The 17,559-nt window shown below is 39.6% G+C and overlaps 1 long non-coding RNA gene across 2 annotated transcripts in view; it reads left to right on the top strand.

Moving 5' to 3' along the window:
- The window catches only part of LOC137488721 (uncharacterized), a 139,518-nt gene that overhangs the window by 33,491 nt on the left and 88,468 nt on the right, over positions 1–17,559 (top strand). For both annotated transcript variants that reach the window (XR_012396370.1, XR_011007899.2), the window contains exon 2: positions 6,027–6,103. This is a non-coding gene — a long non-coding RNA (uncharacterized lncRNA). The remainder of the gene's footprint in view (positions 1–6,026; positions 6,104–17,559) is intronic.

Here is a 17,559-nt window from a genome sequence, read left to right as displayed (position 1 = left end):
TGGACACAGCAGGCCAAGATTCTGTCAGGTCGGCTTTAACTCAGCAAGGAGCTCTATTGGGTCAGCACGAGTCAAGACTCACCAGCACCTCCAGAGAAGTGGAGTATCTCACCAGTCAGGTGGCTGATCTCACAGCCCGTCTACACGAGCTTCAGTTCGAGACCCTGCATGGGGGCCCAGGCGTCCCATCAGGCCCCTGAACCACGCTGCAACAATCCCCCTACCTATGATGGGGATCCTACTTCATGCCGGTCATTCCTGTCCCAGTGCTCGGTGGTCTTCACGCTCCAGCCACGCATCTTTGCCTTGGAGGAGACTAAAGTGGCCTTCGTACTTACCCTTCTCACGGGCAGAGCTCGCGACTGGGGAACGTCTGTCTGGGAGGCCAGAGCACCATGCGTTTCCTCTTTTAGTAGTCTCCGTCATGAAATGATCAGACTCTTTGACCGATCTGCCAGGGGCCAGGAGGCGGCAGATCAATTAGCTCGTCTTCGTCAGGAAGGTCAGTCTGTCACTCAGTACGCTATAAAGTTCAAGACGTTGGCGGCCTCATGTGATTGGAACGAGGGAGCCTGTCATGCCATGTTCCGGGCTGGACTGGATGAGGACATCCAGGATGAACTGGCGACCCACGACCTACCTCAAGATTTTGACACCCTCACAAACCTGGCGCTTCGCATAGAGGGCCGTCTTCGCCGTCGAGACCATCGTAGGTTTCTGCGCTCTTCAACCAGAAGAGAGGACCACGGGTCCCTTTCCACCATGGTACCTCCATCGGATCATGAACCCATGCAAGTGGGACGTCTCCATCTCACGTCTCATGAGAAACAGCAGCGCCTGGCTCAGGGTCTGTGCCTATACTGTGGCAAGCCGGGGCATTTTGCAGCGAAGTGCCCAGTAAAAGCCAAAGCTCATCAGTGAGAAGAGGGATCCTGGTGGGCGCTATTCCTTTCTCTTCCCCCTCATCTCGCACCATCCTCCCTGTTGTGGTCCAGTATGATGGCATTTCAGGTTCCTGTTCTGCTCTCATTGACTCTGGGGCAGAGGGGAATTTCATGGACCGCTCTGTGGCCGCCCAGTGGGGAATCCCGACCATCCCTCTCGCTGAATCTGTTTCTGCCCATTCCCTTGATGGTGCTCTTATTGCCACCGTCTCTCACACTACCCCTAGTGTAAGTCTTATTGTATCCGGCAATCACCGTGAGGTCATCACGCTGTATCTTTTAGACTCACCCAATGCACCTATAATTTTAGGGTATCCTTGGTTGGTAAAGCATGGTCCTCACGTGGATTGGTCTGGAGATTCTGTCTTGTCTTGGAGTCAATCATGTCTTAAGTCTTGTCTTGGTCCTGCCCCGTTTCCTGTTTCTGTGTCTTCTGTGTTACAGGTGGAGTCGGTGGATCTGACCGGGGTTCCGGCGGAGTACCACGACCTGCACCTGGTCTTCAGCAAGTCCCGGGCCACCTCCTTGCCTCCGCATTGACCCTACGACTGTGCCATTGAGCTCCTCCCAGGCACTTCTCCGCCTAAGGGACATTTGTATTCTCTGTCCCGTCCTGAAAGAGAGGCCATGGACAAGTATATTAATGAATCCCTTAAAGCCGGCCTCATCCGCCCCTCCTCATCCCCAGCGGGAGCTGGGTTCTTCTTCGTCAAGAAGAAGGACGGCTCCCTCCGTCCCTGTATTGACTATCGAGGGCTGAATGACATCACCATTAAGAACAGGTACCCCTTACCTCTTATGTCCTCAGCCTTTGAACTCTTACAGGGAGCCCAAGTTTTCACCAAGTTGGACCTCCGTAATGCTTATCATCTGGTTCACATTCGGGAGGGGGATGAGTGGAAGTCAGCCTTCAACACACCCACGGGACACTTTGAATATCGGGTCCTTCCTTTTGGTCTGACCAACGCCCCGGCTGTCTTCCAGGCCCTGGTCAATGACGTGTTGAGAGACATGGTAAACCAGTTTGTCTTCGTGTACCTGGATGATATCCTAATATTCTCTCCCTCTCTGCAGGCACACACTCAGCATGTTCGCCAGGTGCTGCAACGACTCTTAGAAAACCAACTGTTTGTTAAGGCGGAGAAGTGCGTCTTCCACACCCAGTCAGTTTCGTTCCTGGGGTTTTTGATTTCGGCGGGTGAGATCAGTGCCGATCCTGCAAAGGTAAGGGCTGTTGCCGAGTGGCCAACTCCAGACTCTCGCAAGGCACTGCAGCGGTTCCTGGGATTCGCCAACTTTTATCGGCGTTTCATCAGGAACTTTGGCCAGATTGCTGCACCCCTAACAGCACTGACCTCCTCCAAGGTACTGTTTAGGTGGGGGGATAAGGCTCAGGAGGCCTTTGATAAACTCAAGTCCCGTTTTATCTCTGCTCCTGTCTTGTCTATTCCAGATCCTAAACAGCAGTTTATAGTCGAGGTTGATGCTTCTGAGGTCGGAGTAGGCGCAGTCCTATCACAACGATCTCTTCAGGATGGGAAAGTACACCCCTGTGCTTTCTTCTCCCACCGTTTGACCCCCACGGAACGAAACTATGACATAGGCAATCGGGAGTTGTTGGCAGTCAGGCTCGCTTTGGGTGAGTGGCGCCATTGGCTGGAGGGCGCAGAGCAGCCTTTTGTGGTCTGGACAGACCACAGAAACCTTGAATACATAAACTCTGCCAAAAGGCTCAATGCAAGACAAGCCCGCTGGTCTCTCTTCTTCAGCCGGTTCAATTTCACACTCTCGTACAGGCCTGGGTCCAAGAACGTTAAACCCGACTCTCTCTCTCGCCTGTTTGAGGCCCCAGAGAGGGTGGTTTCAAAGGACACCATCCTGCCCAGGGGTGTGGTGGTGGCCTCCCTCTCTTGGGAAAATGAGAGTCGGGTCCTGGAGGCCTTACGAGAGTGCCAACCTCCTCAGAGAGTTCCAGCGGGCAAATTATTTGTCCCTTCTGCTCTGCGTTCACAGGTCATCCAGTGGGGTCACTCATCCAAGTTAGTCTGTCATCCAGGAGTTCGGAGATCGCTGGCAGCCATCCGGCAGCGATTCTGGTGGCCATTCATGGCCAGGGATGTCAGGCAGTTTGTGTTTGCCTGCTCAGTTTGCGCCCAGAACAAGAGTTCTAACTCGCCTCCCACTGGTCTGCTCCGCCCCCTTCCCATCCCTTCCCGCCCCTGGTCACACCTTGCCCTTGATTTTGTTACTGGGTTACCAGTATCGAAGGGGAACACTGTCATCCTTACAGTGGTGGATCGATTTTCCAAGGCGGCCCACTTCATTCCTCTTCCCAAATTGCCCTCAGCCAAGGAGACTGCTCAGGCGGTGGTGGACCACGTTTTCCGGATTCATGGCCTTCCGGTCAACGTTGTTTCTGATAGGGGTTCCCAGTTTGTCTCCCGGTTCTGGAAGGAATTCTGTCGACAGATCGGGGCCTCTACGAGTCTGTCATCGGGATTTCATCCTCAGACCAATGGGCAGTCTGAGCGGGCAAACCAGGATCTGGAACGCACTCTCCGCTGCCTGGCATCCCAGAATCCGAGCTCCTGGTGTCAGCAACTGTCCTGGGTAGAGTATGCTCATAATACTCTACCAGTCTCCTCCACAGGTATGTCACCATTTCAGTGCTCTGTTGGTTATCAACCACCTCTTTTCCCCGCACAGGAACCCGATGCTGCGGTCCCGTCTGCCTTGGCTTTTGTCCAAAGGTGTCGACGTACCTGGAGTAGAGCCAAGGAAGCCTTGGCCCAGGCTAGTAGACGGACCAAAGCAGCGGCTGACCGTCATCGGACTCCCGCTCCCCGCTATGTTAGTGGTCAAAGAGTATGGCTGTCTACCAAGGACCTGCCTCTCAGGGTAGCCTCACGTAAATTGGCTCCCAGGTTCATTGGCCCATACCGGATCACCAAGGTGTTGAGTCCTGTGGCAGTTCGGCTCAAGCTCCCTCCTACGCTTGGTCGGGTACACCCAGTCTTTCATGTTTCTAGGGTTAAACCTGTTTTGTACTCCCCCCTTGTTCCCACTGTCCCGACCCCTTCCCCCCCTCCCCCCCGTCTAGTGGATGGTGCTCCAGCATATACTGTCAGAAAGTTACTGGACGTCAGACGCAGGGGTCGTGGTTTCCAATACCTAGTGGACTGGGAGGGCTATGGCCCGGAGGAGAGGAGCTGGGTCCCGGCCCGGGATATCTTGGACCGGGGGTTGGTCGAGGAATTTCGTCGGAGACGAGGTGAGCCCCCTCCCTAGGGCGCCTGGTGGCGTCCGTGGGGAGGGGGGTACTGTCACAATCTCGGTCTGATCACCGGTTTGATGTTTGTGTTACTTTTTCCCTTTCACTCGTATTGTTTTGATCACTCATACCCTGCTTTGTTTACCTCTCGCTTCCCCACCCATCTGCTCTATTACTTTCCATTAGTCTATCAAACTAATTTCACTCACCTGGTTTCCTTGATTTCTCCCCCTATTTATCCCTCTGTTGATCGTAGTTCTGTGTCAGATCGTAGTTTTTCCCCTTCCGGCATGTCTGGCGATCTCCTGGTCTAGTCCTGTTCCTTGTATATCCTGTGAGTTTTGTCGTGTCTGATGTCATCCTGTTGATTTTCCTAAAGTGTTTTTTCTCCGTCTGCCTTCAAGCCTGTTCCCGTCTGTTTTTGCTTTGCCGCCCATCTGACTCTCCGTCCCTATCCTGCCGGCCCTCAACACTCTCTCGCCGGCTTCCAAGCCTCAGTCTTCCTCGTGGCCATTCTGTCCCAGTCAGCGGCGGCCGGATTCATCGCCCCCTGTCGGGTATCAGGGTATTGCACCCTCTTGAAGACTGTTCATCTAACCTCTCTGGAGTAGTTTTATTTAATAGTTTTTGGAGACTTTATTTCTCAGTTTTGAGTTTTTTGTGAACTTTGGGCTTTTTTGCCAACTCCATTACGGAGGAATTTTTAGTTTCCTTTTTTGAAGATTGTTTTGTTGAGTATTTTTTGCCCCTTGAGTTTGTGGGCTTCAATAAACTTTGCTGAGACCTGCATATGTGTCTGAACCATCTTCTCTCACTTAGACCTCTGACAATGTCTCTGTGATACAGATTAGATTAGCTCTATTGAAGTCTCTGTTGTACCTTACCAAATCTTCGAGTTCTGCCATTTTGTTCTGTAGCGAGTGAGCATTAGTTAACATTATAGTTGTAAGCGGGAATCGACTGCCACAGCATTAAAGCCGGTTTTAAATTCCAGCTCTGGCACCTTGCTGTCTTGTCCTCAAATGTTGTTTTTATAGAACCAGTTATTTCATGCGGCAGCCTTGGTGGAGTTTTGCCTTTATATTGGAGTTAACAAATCCTGACGGCTTTAAAAAAAGTTCAATCCATCATTTCTCAAATTTCACAGATGCATTCCAGCACCCAATACACAGACACAACTGATGACACATTTTAAATCCATAATGCAACAAAGAACTTTGTTAACATTTTGCTTGGTAACTCTTAGGGCATAGAATAAAACACCAACTTTAAAACAGGTGAACAAAGACAAGCATGCCATTGTCTAGGGTTAGCGCATGCACATGCACCCCAGAAGTTGACATTACCTGGTAGGAAACATGAAAACATTACTAGTCCATAAGCAGATTCTACTAACGAAAACCAAATAGTTTGTACAAAGTAGCCACCGATCACCAAAATGCTACCAAGTTCTCCTCACATGCCGAAATATGCATGCCGCTTTTGAAGACACTCAAGCTTTTTTTGACATCCCAAGCCAGTTGAGCACATTTAAATGCACATCAACAAAGAATCTGTTGTCTAGATTTACATTTAAACCAATAACCCAACGATGTAAATGCAAACCACATCTGCAAGTTGATTTCTCCAATAGAGATGTCAAAATGAAATATTTGGGTAATATATCTTTGAGTATTTTGTCATGTTATGTAATTTAAACCCAAATTAGATCACAGCAACATGACACTAACAGCTCGTAAATGATCCTCTCATGCAGTTTACACAATTGGACAGTAATACGTCTACTTTTGTTGCTTTTCTTTCTGTTGCAGTTCTTTTGGGTTAAGAAAATGCCATCTTCCACTGTCGTCACTCTTGCTTTTATACTGAAGACAAGGAGCAAACACAGGTGATGTTCATCAGCACTTGCTTCACTGGCCTCATTACGTTCCCACAGCTCTCGGCCACCCCTTCCTCGTGACAATGTGTTTACATGCTGAGTGAAATCAGCATAAGAAAAGAAAAAATCTGGTTTTGATGATACGTTTATGTTTAAAGCCTGACTCACTGTGTGATTTTGATCATGATTTTGGTCATCAGACACAAATTCCTAAACAAATTAATATAATCCTAGGTTGAAATCTGTCGTCTTTGATTGTTGGTTTGACATGTTCATGTTTAAGTGTTTAAATTCTGATTAAATTCTGATTTAATGCTGCTAACCCTTAAATCGACGCTCTCTTACAATGAACATTATGCAAAGAAAAACCAATAGGAGCACTGAACCTGCTGATTCAATCAGCACAATAATTTTCAACCAGCTTAAGGAAATGTCGAAAAATGTTTCTGGTTGTATTATCAAGGCATGTTATAAGTAAAATTAACACTATTGTATTGAACATGTCATGTGTTGATATCGTCAAAGTTCAAATCAGTCTCCTGGTGTGTCTGTGTTTGGTGCATCATAATTATATAAAGTTGAAGTAAGAAGTATTAGCCCACATTTGATTTATTTATTTTTTTTTTATCATTTCCCAAATAATGTTTAACAAAGCAAGGCAATTTTCACAGTATGTCTGAAAATATATATATATATATATATATATATATATATATATATATATATATATATATATATATATATATATATATATATATATATATATATATATATATATTATTTTTGAGAAAGTCTTATTTGTTTTATCCCGGCTAGAATAAAAGCATTTAGAAGTTATAATTTTTTAAACAAAATTATTAGCCCTTTAAGCTAAATGTTTTTTTTTTTTTCTATAGTCTACAGAACAAACAAACAATAACTTGCCTAATTACCCTAACCTGCCTAGTTAACCTAATTAACCTAGTTAAGCATTTCCATTTCTCTTTAAGCTGCATAGAAGTGTCTTGAAAAAATATCTAGTAATATATAATTTACCTTTCATCATGGCCAAGATAAAAGAAATCAGTTATTAGAAATGAGTTATTAAAACTATTATGTTTAGAAATGTTTAAAAAAAAAATTTCTCTCCGTTAAATAAATTGAATTTAAACAGCACAGTTCAGACCACAACTGTATATTAATAAAGAATTGGAGTTGGGATAACTTTTAGAACTGTTCTTTTTTTTTTTTTTTTTCCACATGTAATAAACTATAAAACACATAAATATAAAGGACTTGTGCTTTTTTAAAGCTACAAAAAAACATTGTGAAGAAGCTCTGCTTGATGTTAGGCCATCTTCTTCTGCGCATCGATGAATCTGCTCCTCAGTGTTTGGACTCAGTATTGAATAATAAACCACAAGAAGCTGAGCTAAACTGAACTAAACTTAAACTCTGAAAACTAAACTAATACTATAAAAAATAATTTCATATTGCTATAATATTATTGGGGGGAATAAATTTATGCAGGTCAGAAAACTGAAGTATTAAAATAAGGGTACCTTAGGAATCAAGCTAGTTTCAGTGTCTTTGTGTAGCATCCTATGAAAATAATTGGGAAAATAGTTTGTTGTTTTATTCCACCACACATACTATGATGATTTATTTCATTCCTTTATTTTTTAGAATAAAACATATCTAAATGAGCAAGTAGCACACTGAGGATAGTGGCAAATGAAAAGCATTAGGTAAAAATAAAATTGCTTTTTTATTTTTCATTTGTGTTGACTAAAATACATTTATCGTTACATTTATAAATGTATAATTATGCTTTGTTTTAGCATGCCTTTTCTCGGATAAATACAGTACAAGGAAGTGCAAAACAACTTTACAAAGTGTGAAACAATTTTACGAAGCTTGAGACAAATTTACATTTTGAAAACCTATTTACCTAGTATTAAACACAATTACATAGGGAAAACAATTTTACCAAGGACAAAACAAATTTACATTTTAGAAAAAAAAATTAACAAGACACAAAACACCTTTACTAGTCCTAAACCAAATTTACAATGACAGATTTTTAATGGAAAGGGAATGTACAGTACCACACACCGGAAGTGATGTGGAATGAATCACATGGGAAGTGATGGGAGGAAAAGTGTTTTTGTTCTTAGTGTTAAGCACGGTAAATTCATTTTGTGAAATACATGGCATAAATTAAGTTTATGGTGACCAAACATGAACTGCGGTCGAGGGTTATTTTGCCCGTTTTGTGGCAAACACATGAGCAGCTTAACGCAGTTTTGCTTTACGCGTGGTTGGTTTTTTAGAAATTTCTAAAGGACACGGACCAGACGGAAACACCAGACATACTGCATCAATGTATTTAATATTTTAACAAGGGCCACTCAAATGCTGTAATCATGGACATGATGTTAAGTCTACATGGTGTAAACATCTGCTTGAGGACTCTTGAAAGTATACTGAATGAAGCTGGTGTTACGGTTTAACTGGTGTCTATGTTAACTGGTGACCCTTTCCAGATGGAAACTATTCACGTTTGCATGATAGCATGCCCATACCGAATTAAGATTCTTATTACTTGTCATCAGTTTCATTGTAAACATTATTGATTTTAATATTTGTGTGGCAGAACAGTATATAACTAATATTAATGTGAAGAATTAAATATAATTTATAGGTCATCAATGGGATTCGAAGCTATGTCAAAAAGTTCACCACGAGTATCAATCGACCTATCTAACTGAGCTTTTCAGGACTACACAATGAGGTCGGTTTTGATAATTTTATCAGCCAGCATACGTTGTGCTTTGGTTTTGGACCCATGTTAACTTGTTTCCATGTACTCGCGTCTACATGTTTTTACAAACTCTCACGCTGATATTTTCTCAGAATATCTCTAAATGAAAAAACCATGTTTTATTGCAGTTGGTCAAACCATAATTTAACCATGATTTGTGTGGTACATTCTGTCACTTACAGTATGTGGTATATTCCCTTTCCGTAAATAATCTGTCATTGTAACATTGTTTTGGGACTGGTAAAAGTGTTTTGCGTCTTGTTAATTTTTTGTCTAAAATGTAAATTAGTTTCGACCTTCATAAAAGTGTTTCACACTTAGTAATGGTATTTTGCACTTCCCAGCCACCATAGATATAGGAAAATGGGTTAACACCTTTACATGACCACATTGTCAGCTTATTAAGTATAATCAGGTTAGGAACTTGCATGTAAATGCACTCTATGTTATTTCAATACTAAAATGGTCTTTAAAAGAAGTCTATTTTAAGTTTTTCCACCAATCTCCTTCACATCTGGGCCTCGAGGCTGCTTTTGTCTCAGCACCAGTTTGACAGAAATTACAGCAGACAGCGGTTAGAGCTTCCCCTCCAGTATAAATCCTGAAGAGCGACTGAGCACATCTTTGTGAACAATTACCCAGGCCAAAGGCCCTGCTCCTGCTCTTACAAGCTCTAAGACATTTGGACAGAGAGGAGAGGTGTAATGACTGACAGCCCACTCTTTGTTAAAAGCGGGGTTAAACTGCACTGATGAGAGATCCAGTGCTGAACGGAGAGTCGCCTGCAGCTACTTTTGTTGCGATTGCGTTTTCATGCTCTGATGGTGCATGTGGCCAGATGCTCCAGCAGTCTCCAGTTGGAAAGTAGAGCTCAAAGGGGGAAAAAAAAAACTCTCTCCTATTTGCTGCCAACTTCATTACTTAGAGCTTAAAACTAATCCTGAGCTCAGGACTCTTTCCATTTAATCTTAAACTCAAGAGTCATTTCTCCAAACAGCTACTGCTGTGCTGCAAATTACTGGCACAGCAGACAGAAAGAACAGTGAGGGTATTTCATGTAGATTAATTATAGAGAAAAAGTATCAAAAATAAATGAATGAATAAATAAAGAATATTAATTAAGGTTTGACTTATGTTAGGTGGTTATTTCCATTTGTGAAAGCAATTTATTTAGATTGTAAGTGGTACCAAAGCTTAGAAACACTCCGAGCAGAACTGGCTTTTTTAATCCTTTTATTGTTTTCCATTATGATTTGATTAGAATCATAATCAGGTTATAACAATATTTTGCCCTTGCTCAGTTATTTAAGCTTAATAAACATCATTCAATTTGGATAAACATTAGCGATATTCAAAATATATCAAATGTCAAATTAAACGGGGCAATTTCAAAACTTTAAAGATAATTTTATTATTGGATTAAAAGACATTTTTAATAGGATTTCTTTCGTTCAGAGCTGTCTTTTCTTATGTATCCATCCATTCATATATACAGTAAACCACACAAACATACTGTACATCCTTACATAAAGTACATATATGCATGCATACATACATCCAGACATCCAACAATGCATCCATCCATACATTACCTGACAAAAGTGATCAATTGGAAAAATGGCAGAAGGTAGATTTATCCAATGAATGAATCATCTGTTGAACTGTATCCCAATCATCACGAATACTGCAGAAGACCTATTGGAACCTGCATGGACGCAAGATTCTCAGAAAAATCTGTCAAGTTTAGTGAAGGAAAAATCATGGTTTGGGGTTACATTTATTTATTTTTTTTCTATAAACTTTTTTTATACTGTACATTATTTCTGTTAAGTGACAGGACTTTTGTTTAAGCAAAATCACACTTTACTACTAAATAAATGACTAAAACACAAGGCATGATCATATTTTATTTATGTAAAAAAGCGAAATCTAGAGGCCTTCGCCTATCATAAAAGCCACTTCTAATCCCAAATGATCAACTAGAAGTCAAGTTATTATTTGTTATTCCTCAAACTTGGATAGGTGACAAGAATTTTGTCAGGTACATACTGTACAACTATCCATACATATATGTATAGTTCCCACTAAATCAAATTTAGAATTTTTTTTTTTTTTTTTTGCCTTAAATTAAGCAATGTTTGTTTTAAATACTTTTTCATGTTGTTTGAATATCAAAACATATTTTGTGAGTATCAAACATATTCTTTGAATATAAATATGGTTGGCGAAGCAGTTGCTCAGTGTCGCCTCACAGCAAAAAGGTCGCTGGGTCGCTGGTTCGAGCCTCGGCTCAGTTGGCGTTTCTGTGTGGAGTTTGCATGTTCTCTCTGCGTTCGCGTGCGTTTCCTCCGGGTGCTCCGGTTTCCCCCACAGTCCAAAGACATGCGGTACAGGTGAATTGGGTAGGCTAAATTGTCCGTAGTGTATGAGAGTGTTTGTGAATGTGTGTGTGGATGTTTCCCAGAGATGGGTTGCGGCTGGAAGGGCATCCGCTGCATAAAAACTTGCTGGAAAGTTTGGAGGTTCATTCCGCTGTGGCGACCCCGGATTAATAAAGGGACTAAGCCGACAAGAAAATGAATGACTGAATAAATATGGTTGTCTTGATATTCTAAATGCTCCAAAAACAATGGGAAAATTCTGATTCAGAAGAATTAAAATGTGCAGTCACACCAATCCAGATTGCTTTAATCATTCTGCAATCATTCTTAAAAAATCATTTTGAACTTCTTATCAGATTTTCTGACAATCAAACATTCTTCAGCATCTGAAGTGTCCAGCTCTTGCACTTTAAACAGATCCCAAAACTGCTAAAATAACACAAAGTCTGCTAATATTTTATATGGTGCATTGCAGTAAGGATTCAGACTAAATATGCTTTCCATTGGAGTTAAAGAAATCTTGTTTGGCAAAGGAGTAACAGTTTAAACTTAACATCGCAGGGCTTATCTACAGAATGGTATGTTTTATTTTTTATTGCTTTAAAAATAGTGGCATGTATGGATTTGTGTAATCTTATTCATGTGTGTTGTTACAATCTGCTTATGCCTCGATGTACAGTATGAGCCTAAATCATATAAAAAATTCCCACTACAAAGATAGACAAGCAGTTTTGCAAAGTGATGTAGTTGCAAAATGAGCTCATGGGAAAATTTAACAATTTACAAAGAAGGGAACTTGAATTTGCATGATGTAAACCATACAAAATGCATGCTGCATAAAAAAAAAATAATATTTTACCAAGTGACATCTGAGTAAGATGTGAATGGGGCAAAAATGTATAATAATAATAATAATAAATAATAACAATAATAATAATAATTATTATTATAGATACCTTGTGAATCTAATTTTAGGTGTGATGCTCTGTAACTACATGTACTGTAAAATAAAGTGCAGCTATTATTTCTGTCTGTGCAATTATGGAGGGATTTGGGTTAGTGGGTCCACAGTAACTTATTTTGCAATGTGTCTGAAAAGCAGTGCATTATCATTGCTTTTCTTAGCCTATGGGTGATTATAGTGTACATTAGTGCTATGCCCTGTTTTTCAACAGAGATGATTCTGCAAGTATTTTATTATTATTTTTTTTTTATTATTATTCATGTTTGCCATATAGTGATTGCATTGATTTTTTTTTTATTTTTTTTGTTAAAACTTTATAACCCATGAGGCAATTCAACCAACTATGGGAAGAATCAAAGCTTTACTGATTTTTATCTAAAGCAAAAACATTTTAATAAAAAAAGACAAAGGTACAAGATTGTGTATAGTTATATATATATATATATATATATATATATATATATATATATATATATATATATATATATATATATATATATATATATATATATATAAATAACTTTAATTAAATTTAACAAATTATTTTGTCTAAAAATAAAAAAGTTTTTTTTTTTCTTTTGATAAAATAAAATCTGAATGTATTTGACTACACACACACACACACACACACACACACACACACACACACATATATATATATATATATGTGTGTGTGTGTGTGTGTGTGTGTGTGTGTGTGTGTGTGTGTGTGTGTATTGCATTATACTAAAGCAGCTTCATTTTCTTTAAAGCAACAATCATGCAGCTCATATGATTTGTTTGTTTGTTTTCAAAGTATTGTGTATATTTTATTAAACAGATAAAATTATTATTGCTGTTAATACATTTTTGCATAATCTTTTTTTCTTTTTGTCCACATGATAAATTCATGATCCTTTGCATTATATTTTTTTATTCACAAATGACCCAGTATAAATAGTTCTAAATGTTCTAAAATATTCATCTAACAACAATCAATTGAACAAATTTAAATGAAGACTACAGTGTATATAATATACATGTTAAAACTGTAAAACAATAGAAATTCTGTACTAGAAAATATGAACTCGTTGAAAAAACAAAGAAAATAAACATCATTGCACAATGTATTCATAGGTATGGAATTGCTTTAGTACTAACTGTACAAACATTGACAAAAAAGCACATGATTGTTCATATAAAGATACACATATAAAGTCTGTCTAATCAGTATATTTGACGACTAGTATGGTTTTGGGCTATTCTTAGATAAAATAAAATAAATAAATATTTATTTCCTATAATAAATGTTCATAGATCTTCTCTAAAGTGCAAAAAGTCCAATGAAAACTGTCAGAAGTTCACTCAAACACACAGTTTTTGTGGTATATTTGCATTTTTAAGTATTAATTGTCTCTGCAAAACTCATCTGCAAAAAGAAATTAATGTTGGCATTGGCCATAATTTCCCCACATTCTGATGGGTTTCTAGGACATTGCTTCAGTGTGCTGGGTGGTTTCACAGGCATCACAGCAGATCAAAACTGTTCAAGTCTGTATGATGTTCTGACTGGGATTCATGCCATTTCTATTGTATAGCAATAGTCATTTATAACTAGGATCCAATGGCTGGAAAAAGTACTTTCTCAGCTCTGCTCAAGAAACAGCAAAATTACGTGTTCATGTGTATATGGTGCAGAACAAGTTACAGCCTGTTCTTCTTGGTGGAAAATATAATGTATTTTCAGGAAAATAAATCAAAATTAAGCTGTCTAATAATGGTCAGAGCTTTAAGTTGAGTTTCATGATGAAAAGGCTTCCATTTTCCAAAAGGCATTAAGAATAGAATGCTGCAGCCTTAACATTTTCTATTTTATTTTTTATTTTTTTGTTGGGCAGCCCAGAAGTTAGCATCACCACAGATCCCTCAACAAAAGAAAGCTAGCAGTAGGATTTCTCTGTCTGCTTTTGGATTATTGCAGACAAACAGTTCTGTAGTGTGTAAGAATAAATAATAATGATATGAATAATGAATAATATAGGTTTAACACACGTTTGCGCATAAAAAATAATCTTTAGAAATGCACACAACTTTCATAAATGCTGTAGCCTAAATACAGACATCATGAGCCTACAATGATACAGTTATTATAAACATACAAACTTATGTTCATATGGAATACTTCAATGCAAGACTGGAGATGAAGGCTGAATATAATAAGGTTTATCAAGCAATCTGTGAAAGTCAGTATTTCCAATAAAGAACATACATGCAAAAAAAAAGTGTCTTTCCGCTCCATTAAAAATACCCAGCATTTGGGTAAGAAATGAACAAACCAGACTGCTTGGTAAAATATACACACACTCATACACTACGGCCAATTCAGTTTTGCCAATTCACTTGTAGTGCATGTCTTTGGACTGTGGAGGGAAACGGAAGCACCTGGTGAAAACCCACAGGGAGAACATAGAAACTCCACACAGAAATGCCAACTGGTCCTCAAATTCTTGCTGTGAGGCAAGGACTACTAAGCCACTCCATGCCACCTGGATTTAATCGTATTTTACAGAAATTTTGGTTTAAAAAAGAACTAAAACATACAGCTTGGATGGTTTGAAGGCAAGTAAATTAACAGGAAATGTTAATTGTTGGATGAGCTAATACGCACGCTTCTAACAGTTATTACTGTCTTTATTTCTAAATGATTGGAAGATTTTGGCTGTTTCTCAATATACGTTCCTCAGCAATCTTTCGTCCTCATGTTCTCGTGTAACATTATGATCCTCATCTGCCAAAGTTCAGTTGCAGTACTCGAGACCACAAGAACGGAGGACTCGTGAAACTTCCTGGGTGTGTTCTTGATATCGAGGACGCATGGATGCAGACTGGAGCACCGAACTCGCTCTTGAAGTCCCAGAAGTCATTGTGACTGGAGGTGGGAAACACAGCATTTTATATAAGTTCAGAGATATAACTTATTTATCTCAGGAGTTTCCCTAAATAAAACAGTGAATATAAACATGACAATGAAATTCTTAATATAGAAATAAACACATCAAGGGTGTTCATTTGCTGAAATTCATATTAAAATATGTTTTATTTATATTGTGCAACACATATTTGTAAAGTCTTTATGCATAGTATATATTTTAACAAGGGGAAAAACAAATCACTGTGTGAATGCTGGAATGTTTAAATAATTACTGAGTTGGTTCTTCCGAGGTGACCTGGCAAAACCGGTCTTCACAAGAACGCAAGTTCGTTCTCTGCATTCTTGGAATTAAGAAACAGCCCTAGACCTTGCAGATCGCTGGAGAACACTCCCTGTCATTCTATGAAACTACATATCCCATTTTGCCCTACAGTCACACATCATGTTGCCCTACAGTCACACACCGGTTTCAGTTCACCTTTTGACTACACACACACAGCTGAAGGACATCATCACATCATCACTAAATTCGTAGACCATAAATACACCACTTTTAGATTACTAAAGGGATTAAGAAAATTAATGTATGTATGTTTGGTCATCAGCCCTTAGTCTGTTACTTTGTTTACTCTTTTGGATTATCTTCATTACTGTCTGTTCCCGTATCGAACCTTGTCTGTCTGACTATCATTTAAACCTGCGTGTGGATAACACCCTTGTCGTTACAACCCTGTCATTACAATAACTTTAATTTATATTTTATGTCACCCTGGATCACAGAAAGCAGTCATATTGGCCACATTTTGAAAATTGAGATTTATACATCATCTGAAAGCTAAATAAATAATGTATGGTTAATGTACAATTTGTTAGGATGGGATAATAAATGGCCAACTATTTGAACATTTGGAGTCTGAGAGTTCAAAAACGAAAATCGAAATATTGTCAAAATCACCTTCAAACTTGTCCAAATTAAGTTCTTGGCAATTCATATCATTGCTAATCAATATAATATTGATATTTTAATCATGGTGACGCAATGGTGCAGTAGGTAGTGCTGTGGACTCACAGCAAGAAGGTTGCTGGTTCAAGCCTCGGCTGGTTCAGTTGCCGTTTACAGTAGCAAAGAATTCTGGCCCAGATTTGGCAAAAAGCTGGCACAGCAGGCATTCATCCGGCACTGGCATACAGCATGTGGGCCAAACATGGCTCGAGTTTAGCAGAGGTAGCACCGTTTTTAAGGCATCACACAAGATTTGGGCCAGATGAAAAACGTAGTATTTGGCCCAGATTTAAAAATTTGATAAGTGGGCCATGTGAGTTTGGCCAGTCTTGACCCACATTTAAAATACACTAAAATCATTTTTGAGTAAAGAAAAAAAATTCTACCAATCAGGTCACTTTGAGAAAAAGCGTGCCCATAGTGTGCCTAAAGCGCATCACTCCATGATTTTATCAATTTCATTGCAATCGTGACACACCAACCTATCTGGCCCAGTTCAGGCCCAGTTATGAGTTATTAACTTGGCTGAGACTTGGCCCAGATATTGTTTGTGTTTGGCCCTTGTCTGGAAGCCATATTTGGTCCAGTCATGTACTGTAATTCACTGCGGCATGTGGGCCAAGCAAAACCTGATTGTGTGGGCCAGAGCTGGGCCAGAGAAATTTTGCTATGTGGGATGTTCTCCCTGTGTTTGTGTGGGTTTCCTCTGGGTGCTCTGGTTCCCCTCATAGTCCAAAGACATGAGGTACTGGTGAATTGCATAAGGGCTAAATTGTCCGAAGTGTATGAGTGTGTATAGATGTTTCCCAGAGATGGGTTGCAGCTGGAAAGGCATCCACTGCATGAAACATGTGCTGGATAAGTTGGCAGTTCATTCCGCTGTGGCGACCCCAGATTAATAAAGCGACTAAGCCGAAAAAGAAAATAAATGAATGAATATTATAATTATTTTTGGCATCGCAATCAGCTACTTTTGAGTCATACAGATTATTTTTGGATATCCCCACAAATAGTACAACATGACAATAGTCCAAGATCACATTTAGTCATTTGTCTTCACACGACTAGTAAAGTCTTTAAAAAATATTGATATATTGTATTTTATAGTATAAAACATTAACATTTTTTTAGTTCTTATTTAGCACAGACCTTAATTCAAGTCTTTTCTAAAAATAATAAATAAATAAAATATTTTCTTTTTCTGAGGTTTGGCCTTCAAACCTGCAGTGCTTTATGTCCAAAATAAATAAATAAATAAATATTCCCAGAATTCCCACCCCATTCCATCAACTTCTTAAGTTTTTTATTATATAAAAAAGACATGAGGTCAGGGCACCTTGGAGGAACCTATATGTGACCAGCTAACCATTTGATTTGTCGATTACTAAAAATGAACACCTACA

The sequence above is a fragment of the Danio rerio genome, chromosome 20, assembly GCF_049306965.1.
Source record: "Danio rerio strain Tuebingen ecotype United States chromosome 20, GRCz12tu, whole genome shotgun sequence".
Classification (NCBI taxonomy): domain Eukaryota; kingdom Metazoa; phylum Chordata; class Actinopteri; order Cypriniformes; family Danionidae; genus Danio; species Danio rerio.
The sequence above is the reverse complement of the archived record's forward strand: the minus strand, read 5'-3'. Positions and strand labels throughout refer to the sequence as shown.